At 48.8% G+C, this 17109-nt stretch overlaps 1 long non-coding RNA gene across 4 annotated transcripts in view; it reads left to right on the top strand.

The window, feature by feature from the left end:
- Positions 1-17109, top strand: part of LOC102184972 — a 29852-nt gene that overhangs the window by 5427 nt on the left and 7316 nt on the right. Inside the window, exons 2-3 of one of the 4 annotated variants that reach the window (XR_001917949.1) lie at positions 11198-11361; positions 15808-16396. This is a non-coding gene — a long non-coding RNA (uncharacterized LOC102184972). Of the gene's footprint in view, positions 1-11197; positions 13965-15807; positions 16497-17109 lie in introns of those variants that run through there. The other 3 variants (XR_001917947.1, XR_001917948.1, XR_001917946.1) reach the window with 3 other exon arrangements.

Raw genomic sequence — 17109 nt, forward strand, 5'->3', positions numbered from 1 at the left:
ATGTGAAGTTATATCTCATTGTTTTGATTTCCTTTTCTCTAGTAATCAGTGATGCTAAACATCTTTTATGTGCCTGTTGGCCATCTGTAAGTTTTCTTTGGGAAAAATGTATATTCAGGTCTTCTACCCATTTTTTAAATCAAGTTGTCTTTTTGATGTTGAGTTGTATGAGCTGTTTATATGTTTTGAATATTAACCCCTTATCAGTCCATATCATTTGCGAATATTTTCTCCCATTTAGTAGGTTGCTGTTTTGTTTTTTGAAGTTCCTTTGCTGTGACAGTAGTTAACCTGTACATGTGTCTTGGACAAATTTTCAGTGATTTCCTTAGGAGAGATTCCTTGCAGTAAACTTAAGTCACAAGAGCTGAACTCCTACAGATTCTTGTTATCCTTTGCCTGTTTGTTTTCTGGAAAAAACTGTATCAAGTTATGCACAGTTTTATGTATTTTTAAATCTTTAGGCAAAAACATTACATTATTTTTGGTTGATTTATTCAACAGCCATTTGATGAATACTCCGTCAGGCATGTGGCATTTTTATTGGCTGTCAGTAAAGTTTACCTTCTTTATGTGCTGATGAGTCCATTGTTTACTTTTGTAAATATTCTGTTCACACCCACTACCAACTTTTCTACTGGGGTGTGATTGTTCTATATTGCTTTTGCATTGTTCTGTAATATATTTAGTCTCTTATGTGTATGTGACATTTATGGCAAATATTTTTCCCAGCTTCTTTGATTTTTTATTTTGCTTATGATTTTTTGAGATATAGAAACTTTACATTTTATTTAGCTGAAAATGAAAAGATTTTTGTCTATGCTTTTTTTTCCCCCTTGTGACTTCTGTTACCTTGGGCTTAGGAATTCCTCCCCACCATAAGTTAGACAATATTCATCTAGTCAGAAATTTTAAAAAACATTTTTTAGTGTAAAATCCACCAAATGGATCCAGATGGATTTTTTGACAAAGTCAACCTCTCAACATTGTGTGCAGAGTCGTCTACATTTCCCCAGTTGCCTTTTGGTGCTTTATATTTCAAGAGCTTGTACTATTTAATTGAGCTGTAGGAGTCCATGAGTTTTGGTGGATATTAGCACCCAAGTGAAGGTTATAAAAATACTTTTAAGCTAGCATCTTATTGTAAAAAAAAATCTCACACAGCAAAGCTGAAAGAATTTTACAGGTAACCCCCATATATACCCCAACTAGATTCTGTAATTAATATTTTACCACTCTTTCCTTTATCGTCTGCCTATTCATCCGATAACTTTTATGCCTCCTGAATCATTGTTTGAATTCAAATCTGGGACTAAAAGACATTTTATTTCATTCTGTTTTTTTTTCTGTAATTTGTAGGTTTGATTTCTAGAATCCCATGGACAGAGGAGCCTGGTAGGCTGTAGTCCATGGGGTCTCAAAGGAGCTGGACACAACTTAGCGACTAAACGACAGGAAACTTTCAGCAGTTTATATTAATGCAGTAAAATGTGAACATCCTAATAGATACCAAGAGAAACTGCCTGGTTCGTTTTGGCCCTTTAATTTCATGGATATAGTGTGCTCTGTAGGGATTATGACGGTTATTCACATCACGACGGCTGCCCTGTCCTCCGGGAGCTCTGCCTTCCGCTAGAGCTGCTGTTCTTCCGGCTGGAACCAGAAAGGGACAGAAAGGCCACTCAGTAGACGCCGAGATGCTGGTGGGAGTGTGTGGTGGATGGGCCTTGGCAGAGCTGGTGAGGGGGCTGGCTGGGCCGCAGTGGGCTGTGAGGAACGGCGCTTGCCGGAGTCAGCCACTTGCCTGAGTGGCTCCCGTCAGTCTCTGCCACCGGAGTCCTCGGCATGCAGGTCGCTTTGCCCTGTCCCAGACCTGCCCTCCTAACATTCGTCTTTGAGTGTCCCTGGTTCACGGCAGGTGATCAGAACAAATAAACCTTAGGTCAAGAAGCTTAGCCACCTCTTTTCCAGCCTAAATGATGAGCACCTTAAATTCCCTTGGTTTTTGGTGCTTGATGGCATCCCCGCCTAGAGATGGGTTTGCAGCTGTGTGCTCACTGCAGATTGATGTACAGCATCTGCCCCTTGGGCCAGCATACAAGCAGCTGATGGAAAAAGGCACCGCCTGCATTAAAAGACTGCCTCATGGTCACCACTAGAAACAAACTGCCGTTTCATTTTTGTAGTTTCTTTTTTCCCCGTCCAGGCTTCAATTTTCTGTCTGTGAAATGTTGATTTTATTAGATTATATAGAAGGGTGTTTTTTTTGTTTATCCTAATCCTGCGATTTTAGTCTAGAACCTTGAGTGTAGGTCAGTATTCACCTCTTTCTCAGAAATCTGGGAAGACAGGTCTGTCCAGGCTGTTAAGACCCTGGATGAAGCTCATCAGACTCTGGATCTGGGGCTAGGATTTTAAAGCCATTAGCTCCTCTGAAAGGAATGAGAGGGCATTCCTGAGACCGGGCAGAGGGGGAAAGCCTTACTCACAGGAAGCTTGTTAGCTGACTAGCTGCTTACAGAGCACGTTCCCGCCCGGACCTCCTCCGGGATGCTCAGCCTGTGGCGACACTGACCTCTGTCCTGAATTCTCTGCTTGTAGCCAGTGATGCGATAGTATTTTATTTTATTTTATTTTATTTTTTGTGATAGTATTTTAGAAGCGTAGCCAACCAGTGCTTTGAAATGGAAAGATAGCCATACTGAAAAAAATTTAACACAACCTAACCTAAGTTAATACTCTAGTAATACCAGTATTCAGAAGAGGCATCCTATTTGAGTGAATTTTCAGAGGGAAGGAAAAGTTAAATAACCTGAGTTTTTCCCTTGCCACTGTCCCCTCTCACCTCTACGCTCCAGCAAGACTCAGCATGTTGCTTCCCAAACCTGCCAGGCCGTTTCCTGTTGCCCTGCCTTTGAACGCACAGCTGCCCCACCCTTAGCCCTCTGCCCACCTCCCCAGTACCATTGTACCCCACCATGCTCGCCTCTCCCAGCCCAGTGCTGCTTAACAGATACCCAGATACTAAAGTAGGGAGTTGATTGGGCTTTCATTAATTTGCCAGGAGCAAGGGAGGGTAGTTACAAAGCACCACTCTAACCTGTTATTTTCTGCGCTGTTAAAATGTGAAGCAGACCGATGAAAGAACCTGCTCTCCCCACCAGTCATCAACAGGCTGTGCAGGGGGTTTATGAATCGTCTTCTGAATCCACAGCTAGTTTTAAAATCTAGCTTCTGGGCTTGGTCTGCAGGAAATATGACCGTGAGATCATAAATGCTGTGGAGGGAGTATGAAGTTATTTACCAGGTCCTGTAACATTAGCACTGGGACTCCTGTGTAAGGTGCTTTATTAACTGGGTTACATCTGTTTGGAACCTTAATATCCCCAAAGGGGTTAACATGTCAAAAATATAAACCAGCTTTAAAATGAGTCAAAATGCAATTTTAAAGGTTTTAAGCATGAGGTTTGGGTACATTCACAGGCAATGGGATTATATGACAGGTTTGTAAGGAAAATAAGATCTGGGGGTACTCCTTAACTTCTAAGCTAGGTGTCTTGAGAAAATGCTCATGAAACACTATGGTGTTACTCTCAGGGATTTGAAAACAACAACAGAGAGCACAAAAACACTGATTTAGATAGATTGGAGATATTTTCCAGGATGGAATCTTTCACGTACTGATTTAATTGAGAGCCGTCTCAGATGAAACTGTGATGGTAACAGTGCCAGTTAGCTGTGACCTAAACTGTACCAGCCATGATCAACCTAACCAGGGATTCCAGGACACCGCGGTCGTGTTTCCTGTCGCCTCAGTCTTCCGGGGGCAGAATCAACAGGGATAAGTCATTTCTGTGTTCAAGTCTCTAATTTTTCATCCATGTAAACAATAGGTGAGAATAGACCTGACCCACCACAGGTCTGAGAGATCTGTACTACTAACAACAGTAGCCAACAGTATTAGCTGGGCACTGTACATCAGGCACTAGGCGAAGTACTGTACTTGGTCGTCTGTTCTAATAAACAGTCCTATGCGGCGGGTACTGTTACTATACCCATTTTATAGATAGGAAACTGAGGTGCAGAAAGGTTTTTATTTCCCAAGATTACACAGGTAGTAAGTGCAAGATCCAGGATGGAATCACAGCAGTCTGGCTCCTAAACCCAAGCTCTTAATTGATATCCTATTCAGTTTCCATAAACAACTCATATTTTGGAGGTACTTTTATTCTTTGGGGCTGCAAGGCTTCATTTAGTCCATTATCTTCCGTGGTGCTTTTAATGTATTAGGGAGGATGAATGCAGCCCCCAAAGCTGGGCATTTTCATGCCTAACCTTGCTCTGGATCACCTGGTTGCAGCTTGTTATTAATGATGCATGTTACCACAACACAGCCCCATGGCTCCAGCAAATGTACCATTGGTTAAAAGAGAGTAGTATGTCCAAAAAAGGGAATTAACAAAGCAGCTATCCCAGCGACCAAAGAAGCCAGTGTGGTTGGCTCATGAGGAATCCCTTTTTCTTTTATTATTGGAAGTGAATAGAAACTCATTAATATCATGCCTTCCAGTAAGTTCCAGCCCTATAATTTAAGCACACTCTCAGGACCCAGAAATCTGTTGTCTTATGAGACTGTTATTGTTTGGTTGACTGCCTGCATACTGCCTCAATTGTGGGGGAACTGGTTTTCCACTGTTGTAGCACAAAGGCCCTTCATGTATTGGTCTCATCTTTTGGCACTATCCCATCCCTCCCCTATTCCATGGTCTCTGCCGATCCATGCGCCCTACGTGGAAGCTCTTTCCTTCCCTATCTTCCTAGCCAACCACTGTTGTTCCCTTCAGATGAATCCTCCTACAGGCAGCTGTCCTTGACTGCTCAGGACCAGGTCAAGTGCCCCAAATGCTTCCACAGTGCCCTCTGCTTACTTCTTCGTGCACATGTTATATTAAGTTCTAACTTCCTGTTTCTCGTCTGTCTTTCCTGACTGGAAAAGCTGGCCCAGGATTGCTATTGTTTACTTTTGGATAGGGGCTTCCCTGGGGGCTGAATGTTAAAGAATCTGCTCGCAGATGCAGGAGATGCAAGTCTGACCCCTGGTTTGGGAAGATCTCCTGGAGAAGGAAATGGCAAGTCACTCTAGTATTCCTGCCTGGGAAATCCCATGGACACAAGAGCCTGGCGGGCTGCAGTCCATGGGGTCAGAAAACAGTTGGGCAGAACTTAGCGATTAAACAACAACAACTTTTGAATAAAAACTCTGACACCCAGGACAGTGTCTGACACGATAGATGCTCTACAAATGTTCGAATGAGAGACAGGTAGAAATGGCATATGTGGTGATAAGGGAAACTAATATATACAGTACCTGGTGGTTACAGTTCATAAGGTACATTCATGATTTTACTGTACTGAATGCTAATGGCAACACGGGGAGATCAACTCCTTTAACCCCTTTGCACTGATGTGGAAACGGCAGCTTACCCCCGTGCATATACGTGGTTAGGAGGTGGGAAAGCCAGGACTTGAGCTCAGGTCTCTGACCCCACACCTTATGTTCTAATACACCGTGTGAATATCCCAAGGCTAGTCTTAACACAGCTACTAGACTCTGGAGCAGAGCAGCGTGCCATTCTTGGCCTAACCAAGTAGATCCGGAGGAAGAATCAACGGGTGTTAATTTTTCTTGCTGGCCTCCTTGGCATCCTCCTAACCCCCACCCTCACCCGCGTTTCCAGTGAAAACCTTCCAGTGACTTGTGCCAGATCCTTTCCAGATTTCAAGGTGTTGATGGTGAATATTTTGTTTGCAGACCAGGCTGCTGCTGGTCTTAATTTGGGGGAGCTTTTGAAAAAAAATGGCTGACGGAGTTCTGGTGAAGTCCTTAAGCGAACTGAGTAAGATCCTGGTGTATCAGGGAGTAAGAAATGAGCAAGGTGGGAGGTGTGTTGGGGGGAGGGGTCTAGGAACAGAGAAAGTGAGCAAGAGGATGTGAGTTGGGGGCTGGTTCGCTTGGCAAGTCAAAGGTTGTTGAGAGGATCCTGGCTGCAGTGGGCTGGGTAATGAACCAGTTGAACAGACCTTAGTATCAGATGGGGGTGTTCTTCCCGGGCCTGTGGGGTGGGGGCGGGGGTGGCAAGCAAGTGAATTGGCAGCGTCTTGGACACACAGGGCTTAGGTGACTGACTCACCTGGAATGCAGGGCCTGTGTCATTACTATAAGCAGGGAACCCGTGGAGTACAACAGAGCCAGAGGAGGAGAGAGAGATTCGGGGCAGCACTCCCTAAACTTGAAGAGTTGAGGATTTCATACTGAGCCCTGCTCTGTTCTGGGTACTCTGGGGAATGTTGTCAAAGGGAGGATATTTAATTACACACAGATTAATTTTGCCACCACGACAGAACGTTAGCCATTCCTTCAGCAGTGGTCTGGAGTGTTAGTTATGGACGCCTCCTTTTGTACTTGGTTATTCCCAGTGAGGAAATGGCAACCCACTCCAGTATCCTTGCCTGGAAAATTCCACGGATGAAGGCACCTGTACAGTCCATGGGGTCGCAAAGACTTGGACACGACTGAGTGACTTCATTCATTCATGCACAGTGAGAAGCCATCCCCGCGTTTACTGTGGTTTTCCTGGGGGGTGGGCAAGGTCAGGATGAGGTGCAGATATGGCTGGAGGTACCTTCTCCAGGACATTAGGAGATCAGAGCAGCTTGAGGAGGTCAAGGCAGGCTGTTTCAGTCAACAAAGATTTCTTGGGCGTGCCAGGCACTGGTCAGCACAGAGGATAGTGACCTCTGTTGCCATGGAACTTGAGTAAATGCCCAGAAAAACAGCCTATTAAAACCCAGGTTCCCTGAGACCAGGGGAAATGTGCTGTGATGAGACACAGCCTTCCCTTCACGTGGTTCTCTGAGGAGGTGATTTCCAAGGTGAGAGCTGGAGGATGGGAAAGGAGTGTGTCTACGGAGGCACCAGGGGGCAGGTTCCAAGCACAGAGAGCAGCACAGTCGAGAGCTCTGGGGTGGGGGACAGCCTGGCCTGTGAGGGTCAAGAAGGCTGGTGTGGCCCAGGTGAGGGAGGGGCAAGCAGGTGCGACCGCTCAGAGGCCTCCAGCTTGCTCCATCTCTGCTCCAGAAGACGTCCACCCAAGAGGTCTCAGGCCCTGGCCGGTGAGCCCCAGAAGTGTCCCCGGCCCAGGCCTCTGGCTTTGGAGAGCCCGGCCCTCCAGAGGCCGCCTGCCACTTCCCTGTCCTGCCGCTGTCACTTGCCAAGGGGATCTACAGCAGATGCAGATTTCAGTGAAACCAGCAGTCGTGTCAGGCGCCGCAAAGTGTGAGAATATGCCCACGGGACTGTAAAGTGACTCGACATGGAAACGGCTTTAAAACGGATGATCTGCCTGCCCTGCTGTGGTCACGCGTGCCAGTCTTGTGAGCAGGGAGACAGCCAGGCGCCAGGACTAAAACAAAACTGGTCAGTTCTGTGAAGTGCAACCTATGTTCTTGGCCCTTGAAGTTCTGGGGCAGGTGGTCTGCTGATTGGGTGGAGCTGTTTCCTGGAGATGGGGTGGGGGTGGGGCGGGTTCTGACTCTAAACCTCCTCTGATCTGATGTCTGAGCCTCCCCGGTGAGCAGCCTGACTGCCTCCTGCAGGCGAGTCCCTCTCCCGAGTCCCGAGTCCCAAGTGGGCAGGAAGGGTTCCTCTCAACTGCGGCTAGGTCAGGGCAGGCCTCTGGCTGCTCGAAGCCTTCCCTCTTTCTGAACCTTTCCCTCTTTATCCGTGCGTTCGCTCTTTGAATCACCTCTCCCCCATTTTAGCAGAAATGAACTTCGAACTCACTTGGGGGGTGGGGGTGGGGCAGGGCCAGGAGGAAGAGAGTGCTCTGCAGTGTTGTGTAAACACCGATTCCTGATCCTTCTCCTCTTTTACTACCTGTAGGGACAGGTGGACGCGGAGAAGCTGCTGGCAGGAAGAGCCGATTGTTCTCAAGGTTGTGGGTTGTGCAATAGAGCAGACGAGCTTTGAAGCCACAGGAGGTCAGAGCAGCTTGACCACGCGGCATATTACACAGAAGTTTTCCTTTATATGAGATCCTGTTTGCTTGACTCTCACCAGGAGTGCCAACACTTAGCTGGATCTCTGCTAGTCTATAGTTCAAGGAAGTGGTTTCCTTTAAAGGATTCTACCTGCAAAGTTGAGATGCCAGGCTGGAACAGCTAGCTACCCTTGGCATGTACATTTTAACATAATGTTGTTATATCCTAGCCTGTAACTTTGTATTCGAGTCCATGAGAAAGAAGAAAATAGAGAAGATCCCGTAAAATAAAAAGAGAAGATCCTGTCATCTTTATCCAGTTACAAAGTAGAGGTGGACGGTGATGTAATAGGTTCTCTGGACCAGGCTGTGCTGAGCTGGCGTCTAGGACAGTGACCAGACGGACCAGAGCAGAAGTGGAAGATATTTTTAGCTGGTCAGGGCTGCTTCGAGACATAGGTTTCCCCCCAGCCCAGTACTTCCAGCGGGAGGTTCCCTGCCAGGCATACTTGCTTTGGTTCACTTTACTTCCATGTCATGTTTTCAGATACTCAGGAGGCCTGGTGGGCTGCCGATTTGATGGAGCAGCTTTGAAACTCGCACAGTTCAGGCCTGAGTCTGTGACGCGACTCTGTATCTCCCCACCCTCCCCCCACCCACCAGGGACCAGTGTCTTCCCTCCTACACATGGTATTCTCTCGAAATCAGGGCCAGGGAACATAGTTCACTCTTTCTATTGAGGTGGACTTCCCTGGTGGCTCAGATGGTAAAGCGTCTGCCTACAATGTGGGAGACCCGGGTTCAGTCCCTGGGTCGGGAAGATCTCCTGGAGAAGGAAATGGTAACCCACTCCAGGACTCTTGCCTGGAAAGTCCCATGGATGGAGGAACCTGGTAGGCTACAGTCCATGGGGTCACAAAGAGTCAGACACGACTGAGCAACTTCACTTTCACTTTTCTATCGAGGTGATTCAGGCATGCCTGGAAGTTCTGATGTTGAGAACAACATGCCCATCTGCAAAGTGAGTTCTTAAAATTCTGAGTGAGCCAGTTTAAACCGCTGGCAATGGTAGATCAACGGAAAACTTCAGTGAGGTTATAAATCAAGTACAACTGAAGAATAAGTGAGAAAAGAAGGGGATCCTACCTGGGATAAACTGGCTATCTCTAGAATCACTCTGCAGGCTGCAAGGCTTCTGTGTGTAGTAAGGAAGTTATAGGTCAATTTCCACACAAGGGTTTGGGCCTCTCTGGTAAAACTTGTGCTCGGCTGGTCATTGTTTGGATTGAGGGCCGGCTGGTCTCTCTAGCCACGTGAGCAAGTGGTGGCAGTAAGACACAGAAGGCACCACGTTCTGTGTAGAGGAAGCGCTGCCGGGGCTGGGAGGCCCGGCCCCTGTCCATTCCCTACAAGCGCCAATGACCTGGGAGGTTCCCGGGCCTCTCTCTCTCCCCCTGTTGATAAGCTGAGACAGTGTATGGCCCACAGGCTCTGAAGCCAGGCTGCCGGGGTCTGCAGCCCGGTTCTGCCACTTGCTAGCTGTATGACTCTGCACACATTAAGGTTACTTAATGTCTCAGTGCTTGAGCCTCCTCATCTGTCAAATGGGAACAGCACCCATCTCACAGGCTGCTGTGAGGCCCGAAGGGGTTAACGTGTATGGCGTGCCTGCAAGGCAGTGTGCCGTTCCTGGGAGGGATCTGTCACACTGGCCCTAGTGATGGAGCCGGCTGCTTTCTCCTGCCTCTTCAGGCACATAGACCCACATGGTCACAAGAGCCAGTCAGAGCGAGCGATGACCAGGAGAGCCCTGGGTGGGGGCGTCCCGGAGCCCCTGGTGCCCACCTTCCTCACTGGCTCGTTACACAGCAGCCCTCGCCGCCCCCCACCCCAAGGAAAAACTCAGCCCCACCCAGAGCCCAGGCCCTGGGAGCTCCCGCAGGCGACTCATTGCACAAGGGACCCGCGACCTCGGTGGGCAGTGTTGCTGACCTGGGTGTGGCACCCCTGGGCCTGCCGAGGTCCCAGAGTCACGCGCCCGTTCCCTGCAGTTTGAAGGGTCATTGTCAGACTGCGTCATGGGGGCCAGGCCCTTTACTAGCTAGTTCTCCTTGGTGAAAACCCTTTCATTAAAACTTTTCTTTCTCAGTCTACATAGTTTCAGACTCCCAACACTTTCTGGGCTGGCTTCCCTTCAGATACTCCAGTGAGAGGCAAGACCGCCAGTTTTCATGCTGACCCCCCCCCCCCCAACCCTATCCCCCAAATCACCTGACACTCTGTGGTTTCTGCAAGAGGTTCTCAATGGGAGAGAGATGTTTATGGGGCAAGTTCAGAGAGCTTATATCTTCTCTTCAAAATGGACTTAGCAGCTCTGCCTTATGTGGTGGGGAACCCTGTTCACTTAAGTTGGGGCTTCCATCCAGTCTCTACTAGGAGTTACATCTTTAAAGGCTGCCTGGGCAGAACGGTCTGGTATTCCTCGCTAGAGACCTAGGGGTTGTCAGTGGACATCTGCAAATCCAGGAGGTGCTAAGCAGGTGAGCAGTCTGGGAAGAGAAAGCCAGGTTGAGAGCAGATGGAGTTCTGCTGCTGCTTTATTGTCTCGTATGTCACAAACCTGAAGTGTTGGGAGATCTCTGGATAAGGAGAGAACCACCCTGAATAGATAAGTGTCTCAAATCGACTTCTACAAGGAACTGAACTGAGAATGGTAAACATTCTTCATCACTAAAATTGTTCATCCAAAAGGCCTGGGAAAGGCCAGCCGCTTCTTGTGGTCAGAATTCAGAGCTCCCAGTTTTTTTGCAAACCTGGGAACTCTCTCCCTTCATCCTGGAGGGCCTGGCCTTGAATGGCTGTCTGAGGCTGCCCCCTTGTGGCTAGCATCAGCAGCGCGCGTGTAATCTGTTGCTGAAATACTCTGCAAATACTCTCTGAAATACTGTCGTTTTAAAGGTCTTTTTAAAGACCTTTCTCAGGCGCTGTCTCTCTACACTTATCACTCCATATCCAGGGCTTAACCATTCTGCTTCGGCATCTACTTTTGTCCCCCTTTGACTCCAGAGTCACCACTTTCAAATAAGCTGATCTTTCAAAAATGTGAATCTGACGTCTTTCTCCTACTCCAAGCCCTTTAATGGCTCCTTCTTTTCCAGGTTCCAGCACCAGTCTCCGAAGATCCCCAAGGCCCACTTCACTGCCCCAGACTCCATCTCTGCCTGCGCTCCTCTGTCTTCCTCATCTGCTCACCTGCTAATAACCTGTGCATTCTGAAGAGTCATCTCAGGTATCACCTCCTCCAGGGAGCCCTCTGCCTTAGGTTAGATGATGTGATGTGATGTGATAAGAGGGAGGAGGGAAGCGGGGAAAACGTGAGCACGCTGTGTTAGACCCAGGTCTGCTCTCCGTCTCCCACGAGACGCAAGCTACCCAAGGGGGACTCACTCTCTGTGTCAGCATGTCTGGCTGTCACTGCCGTCACCACTTACAAGGAATAAGGGACGCAGAGTAAAAGCAGGCAAAGACCCAGGTCGCCGACTTCCTCCTGGGCTGGGTGGAACTTGGGAAAGAGCTCAACGATGCTCCAGGCCCAGAGTGAAGGCGCAGAAGTCAGGGTGGATGGAAGGAAGCCTCGCCTCACAGAGCAGCTGGCTGAACTCTCCTTCCTGCCCACCCTCCAGATTCCGCAGCAGGACCCACCCACCTGTACTGCACACCCTTTTTGACATGTACCCTGAGTACTGTCCAGAGTCTAGGACTCAAGAATTACTTCCTGATGGACTTAACTACTTATTTAGCAGGAGATATGGCAGAAGCACATCCTGGAGTGTCTGTTAAATCAACTGTACTTCTATTAAAAAAAAAAAAAAAAAGACCAGGGAAGGAGAAGAAAGACGTGTGTTAACTGTCTCTCTGTGGGTATGAGGCGTTGTGCTGGCCACCGTGGGCAGTCAGAGGGAAGGCCTTCTGGGCCTGCATGGGGCTGACTGTCCAGCTGGGGAGAAAACAAGCATGCAGGCCACATCGGGGACAAGATAGCTGGGGTGACCATGTCACAAGGCAGCATGTGATTAATTGCCAAACAAATGGCTCAAGAACATGGTGGTGATTGAATGTGATGACGTATGTCCAAGTGCCCCACACCTCAGCACTTCCGAGCGCAGCGGGCCCTGCCGTCTTTCTCTCTCACCCAGGAGTAACCCCATTGATGCATTTCATACAGCACAGGTACTCAGCCAGTCGGGCCAAGTCCTTTGAGCTCAGATCCCAGCCCCCAGCGCCTCCTACCCTTGAACCCAAAGCTGCAGAGATGCTCAAGAGAACGTGCCATCTTGTTTCTGAACAACCCACCTCCCTCCCTTGTCCAACCTTGTCCCTCCTTTAAAACCCTCCTCTTCCTTTAAAACCCAGCCTAGAGTTCCTCCATAAAGCCTGCTGAGCCTGCAGAGCTCCTTGCATGTGCTCGACGGCAATGCGCACGTGAGTCTCCTGCGGCAGGAGGGAGAGAGGTAGACTCCTGCCGCAGGGTCCTTTCTTTTCTCCTCACACTCTGAGCACAGGTCCCTTAAGTGTTTGTCACTGACCGAAACACATTAGAGCCTGAGTGCAAATCAGGTGGGTTTGCAGTTGAGACCTAAGTGCTGGTGAGTGCAGAAGGTGACATGCCCAAGTGGCCCAGGGAGGCCGTGTAAAGTAGGGAAGGTTGAACTGGACCTTAAAGGTTCAGCTCAGAGAAAAGGCAGAGAACGAGGAGAATCCGAGGTGGGATAGCCCTGTGTCTGACTGCTAGCAGCCCAATCGGCCTCTCAAAACAGAAGCACAGAGAGGGAGCGAGCCCTGCAGGGCAGAGTGCTGGGGGCGGCTTATTTTAGCTGGAGCAGAGGTTTTACCTAAAGGAAGGCAGGAGGCTGCCCTGGAGGAAGGGTGGACGTAAGTGATGGAAGGTGATGGGCAGACCTCAAATGCAGTGGGGGTATCTTGCAGCAGTGGGCACCCTTTATTGCCTGTGAAAGCCATGGTGATCTGATCAAAGTGGTGTTGAAAGTGGGAGCTGTCCCATGGCCCTGCCCTCATTTTAACACCACGGCCCAAGGCCCACCGTCTCGGTGCTGCCCGAGACGCTCAGCACCCAGGTGGGAAGCCCCTCCACACACACAGCCTCTCCTGGAAATGCTGGGCTTTCTGTAAACAAAGGCTCTGCTTCCGGCACTGCCCTTGACCTGGCTCTGAGCTGTTGATTCTTTGAGTCCATTCAGCTCTGCCCTGTCCCTGTACCCTCATGACTGGCAGTGACCCGGAAGGTGGCAGCGCCCCCGCAGCAGGTGGCCTCCAGAGCTGAGTCACCGCCCTGGGAACAGTGCCCTGGCGAGGCCGGCCCAGGCAAACCGGGGAGGCCTCCCACCCCGCCCCGCTGTGCAAGGATCTCAGGGCACCGTCGATGCTGCCGAGAAAGGGATCCTTTATGTGTCCTGGGTGTCATCAAGCTGATAGGAAAAGTGAAACTGAGGCCCCGGGAGACCAAAAAGGAGACTGTCCTGATGGTCCTTCCTGGCTGGTGTCTTTGGCAAAGCGCAGAGGGCTTTTCTCAACAGTTACAGGGGCTGTGGTTGTTTTAATTGAACAGACACAAATTATCCATTGATGGATATCTTTAAGAATGGAATGAAGAGGTTTTGAAAATGTTGGCTTACGATTCTGTTTGACCTTGTACAATAAGAGAGCTCAAGGAATAAAATGACATGGAGTGATAGGATACCTAAGCTGCCAGTATCCTTAGAAATGAGCAAATGAGGTTTAGGGTTTCTTTTTTTTTTTTTTAAGTTTTCTGTATCATTCTTAGATACTCCGGTGGATGTTGTTTTTAAAAATTACGGTGCTTTCATTTCATCCCAGAGAAGATAAAAATGCAGTGTTACTCTTGAAAGGAAGGGTTTTTTTTTTTTTTTTTTTAGTCTGACTTGTTTACTACACCAATGAATAGAGATGACCTCAGTCTAAAAAAACCAAGTTAACCATAATCTCACTCCTTGCCTGGCAAAATAAGCCTTTTTCAAGTAGCTAGAGAAGTGCAAGTCTGACCACCAAGTCGTCATTTCAACTGATTAGATTTTCCAGAAGACACAAACAGAAGGCTCTCTACATGTTCACAGCTGAACAGTGGCTCTCGGGAAACACTCCCAGCTTACTCAGTTCCTATAAGGCCATGACAAGTCTGGTGACGATTAATCAGACACTGACCAAATGCAAAAGCTCTACACGGTTAGCTATGTCGTGACCACTGTTTGAGTTTTTCACAGTCAGAGACCACATCTCTGGCTTTCCGAGTATGCAGTTCTTTACCTTAAAAGGCTTAATTTTTTACGCTTTATACACTGTGAGCCTCGTTATTCTCTACTGCTGAGGTGCCCCTGAAGGCAGAACCCCAGTCGTTTTCTTGGGCAGGTTGTCTTGAGCACTGGGTATATTTCCTTGCTCTGACAAGCCTGGGACAGTTTTCAGCAAGGCCATGGAACTCACTACTTAGTTGCCAAAGATGCTGTGAGCTGTGACTAGGAAGTTGGGTTTTCCCTATTGTTTTATTTTCTGTGAGCCACACAAAAAAATATGGACAGTCAAAAGTGTTCCCAGTTTCTCTGAGGCAAGAAGAACTGAGGCGAATTCTGCTAGAAGCCAGAACCATGTCCTGATTCCTACAGCCTCAATAAAGGCCGAATCAAAACAGATTTGAAAGCTAGTGGCCAGTTGATTGTAGGATCCATTCCAGCCAAAAAGACTCTCTAGACTCACTGGATTGGGGCATGTGGTTTAGGGGGAGGATTTTTTAATAAGAGCGCAGCTTTATTCTTTTTGACCAGTCTGGAGGGAGAACCAATCTATTTTGTGGGTAGAGATTGGAAGAAAAAAAACAGCAGTGACTTTCTGGTGACTATACAGAAAGATTAATGAGCACTGGCCCCAAGCTCGGCCTGCCCCGCCCTTAAGGAAGCTGGCATAGGTACCAGCCTGGAGCATCAGAGTCAGAAGGCTCCACAGAAGCACTCAGGGCCCGAGGAGTTAAAAAGGCAGAGACAGTCAGTCAGCAAGTGCCCGCCTAGGCACGGATTTGTTTATCCTGCCCTTCTGAAGTCAGAGCCAACATTCTTCATGGTTTTGGATGATTCAGAATGCTGCTCTCTTGGCAGGGCCACTTTGCACACAGGGGCTTATGACTGAAGCCCCTTAGGTGTGGGCCAGGGCAGAGACCCACCTCACACTTGATGTCACAGCTTAGAATCCTCTTATATTAGAGCAGCAGGGAAACTGGCACATACAGCTGCCTGTCTCAGAGGTGAAGACACTGAACCCAGGGCCTGGGGCCTGGGGCCTGCCAGAGGTCACTGCGTGGGAAGGCAAGGCCAGCAAGAGCCAGGCCACCCTCCAACCACACAGCTCCCGTCCAAGCCCGGTGGGAGAGGCCGCTGCCCTTTGAGGAATGCTTAGAAAAGGGCTTAGGTCAGAAAGAAGAACCTCATTTTTACAAAATGAAACAAATCATTTACTTGTCACAGGCAGCTTTCCCAAAACCTCCTCTATCCATGTGGTGAATTTATTATCTCCTGGACTTCCAAAAATAAAAATAATAGCATTGCTGTCTATGGGCCAAAGTGGGAGACTTGAATATACCCGCCACGGCCCCCCTGCCACTTCACTTTTTCTTTTTCTGGATGAGAATTAACTTATTTCACGGCTAGTTCTTAATAAAACAAATGTTGACTCCTTCCCACAGGAGACGGAATTGAGCAATGTTCTCTGAGAACACGCTGTGCTCCTTGGAGCCCTGAGTGAATGTGATGTTTAGAAGATGCTCTAGAAGCTTGGAAGTGCCTCTTGGGAATAGAGCGAAGGGGGTGGAGACGGGGTAGCGAAGACACCGCGGCCGCCCCAGAGGAGCAGTGACTCACCCTGCCTGCCTAGCCGGGGACTTCAGGCCTCGAGACGCCCACGGCCAAGGACTCAGTTCCCCTTGAGCCCCACCGTGAACCTGTGACCTTTAATGGACCCACAGGCCACCTCCGCGTCCACAAGAACCACAGAGAAGGACGCATCAGGGCCCTGGCTCTCTACCAGCGGCCTCCCCGAGCCCCTAGGCAGACAGTGCTGTATAAAGACAAAACACCCTGAACCAAGAAATGGAGCCACTTTCCTGAGGAGAAAAAGCCAAAGGAAGATTCCCGCCCGAGTCTAGGTGGCCCACAAGCAGCCGTCACATCACGTATCACTTTGCTAACAGCTCGGCCATGGTGTTACCATGTCAGGAATATCAATTAAGCATGTCCGACAAGATCTGCTGGTCGGAGGAGCTGCCCGCGGTGCCAGTAAGTGCCACCTTCCCTCCTCCCAGGCCTGGAATTCGGGGTGGGGGCTCAGGTTGTGTTGAGCTTCTAAGGATGATTTTAGGGGATAAATAATAATGCTTTTCTCTCCATCAGTCGTATTGTCTTCATTTTTAAGAGAGACAATGTATTTTAAAAAGAGCCAAGAATAAGAAGCATTCGGCCGTGTCCCCAGTGGCCTTTCCCAGGCATCGAGGGTGCTGGGCCTCCACGTGCTTCCCCAAGGGTGGGGGGAACCCAGGAGGGGCCTGGGCAGTGGTTTAACATACTGTCTACCACTGAGTTTTAAAACTCTGGCTTTGTTATGTTTGTCTGTCCTTAAAAAATTACGATCTAGCAAATGTTTCAAATTTAAGCCACAAGTAAAATTTTCCTAGCCAATAATTACACGGTAAAGCTGGAGAAACAGAATAGAAAGCCACTCAGGGTTCTCCTTAAGGTTTGTGCATTTGTGTCGGACTCAGAAGGTGCTTCCAGTCCCATGAGGTGAAGCAAGGGAGGGTGTGTGGCGTGTCCTGCCCACCTGCAGTCAGAGGTGGGCCACAACCCCGGCCCTCCAGACAGACGGGGATACCTGTACACCTTCTTCATCAAGGCATCCTGAGAAAGAGCTCCCAGCCTCTCTGGGGAACCCGGGAGGACCCAACCATCCTCATTTCTTCTTGCCCACACCTCTGCAGACGTGGAGACTAGGA

Source organism: Capra hircus, chromosome 4 (genome assembly GCF_001704415.2).
Source record: "Capra hircus breed San Clemente chromosome 4, ASM170441v1, whole genome shotgun sequence".
NCBI classification, from domain to species: Eukaryota; Metazoa; Chordata; class Mammalia; order Artiodactyla; family Bovidae; genus Capra; species Capra hircus.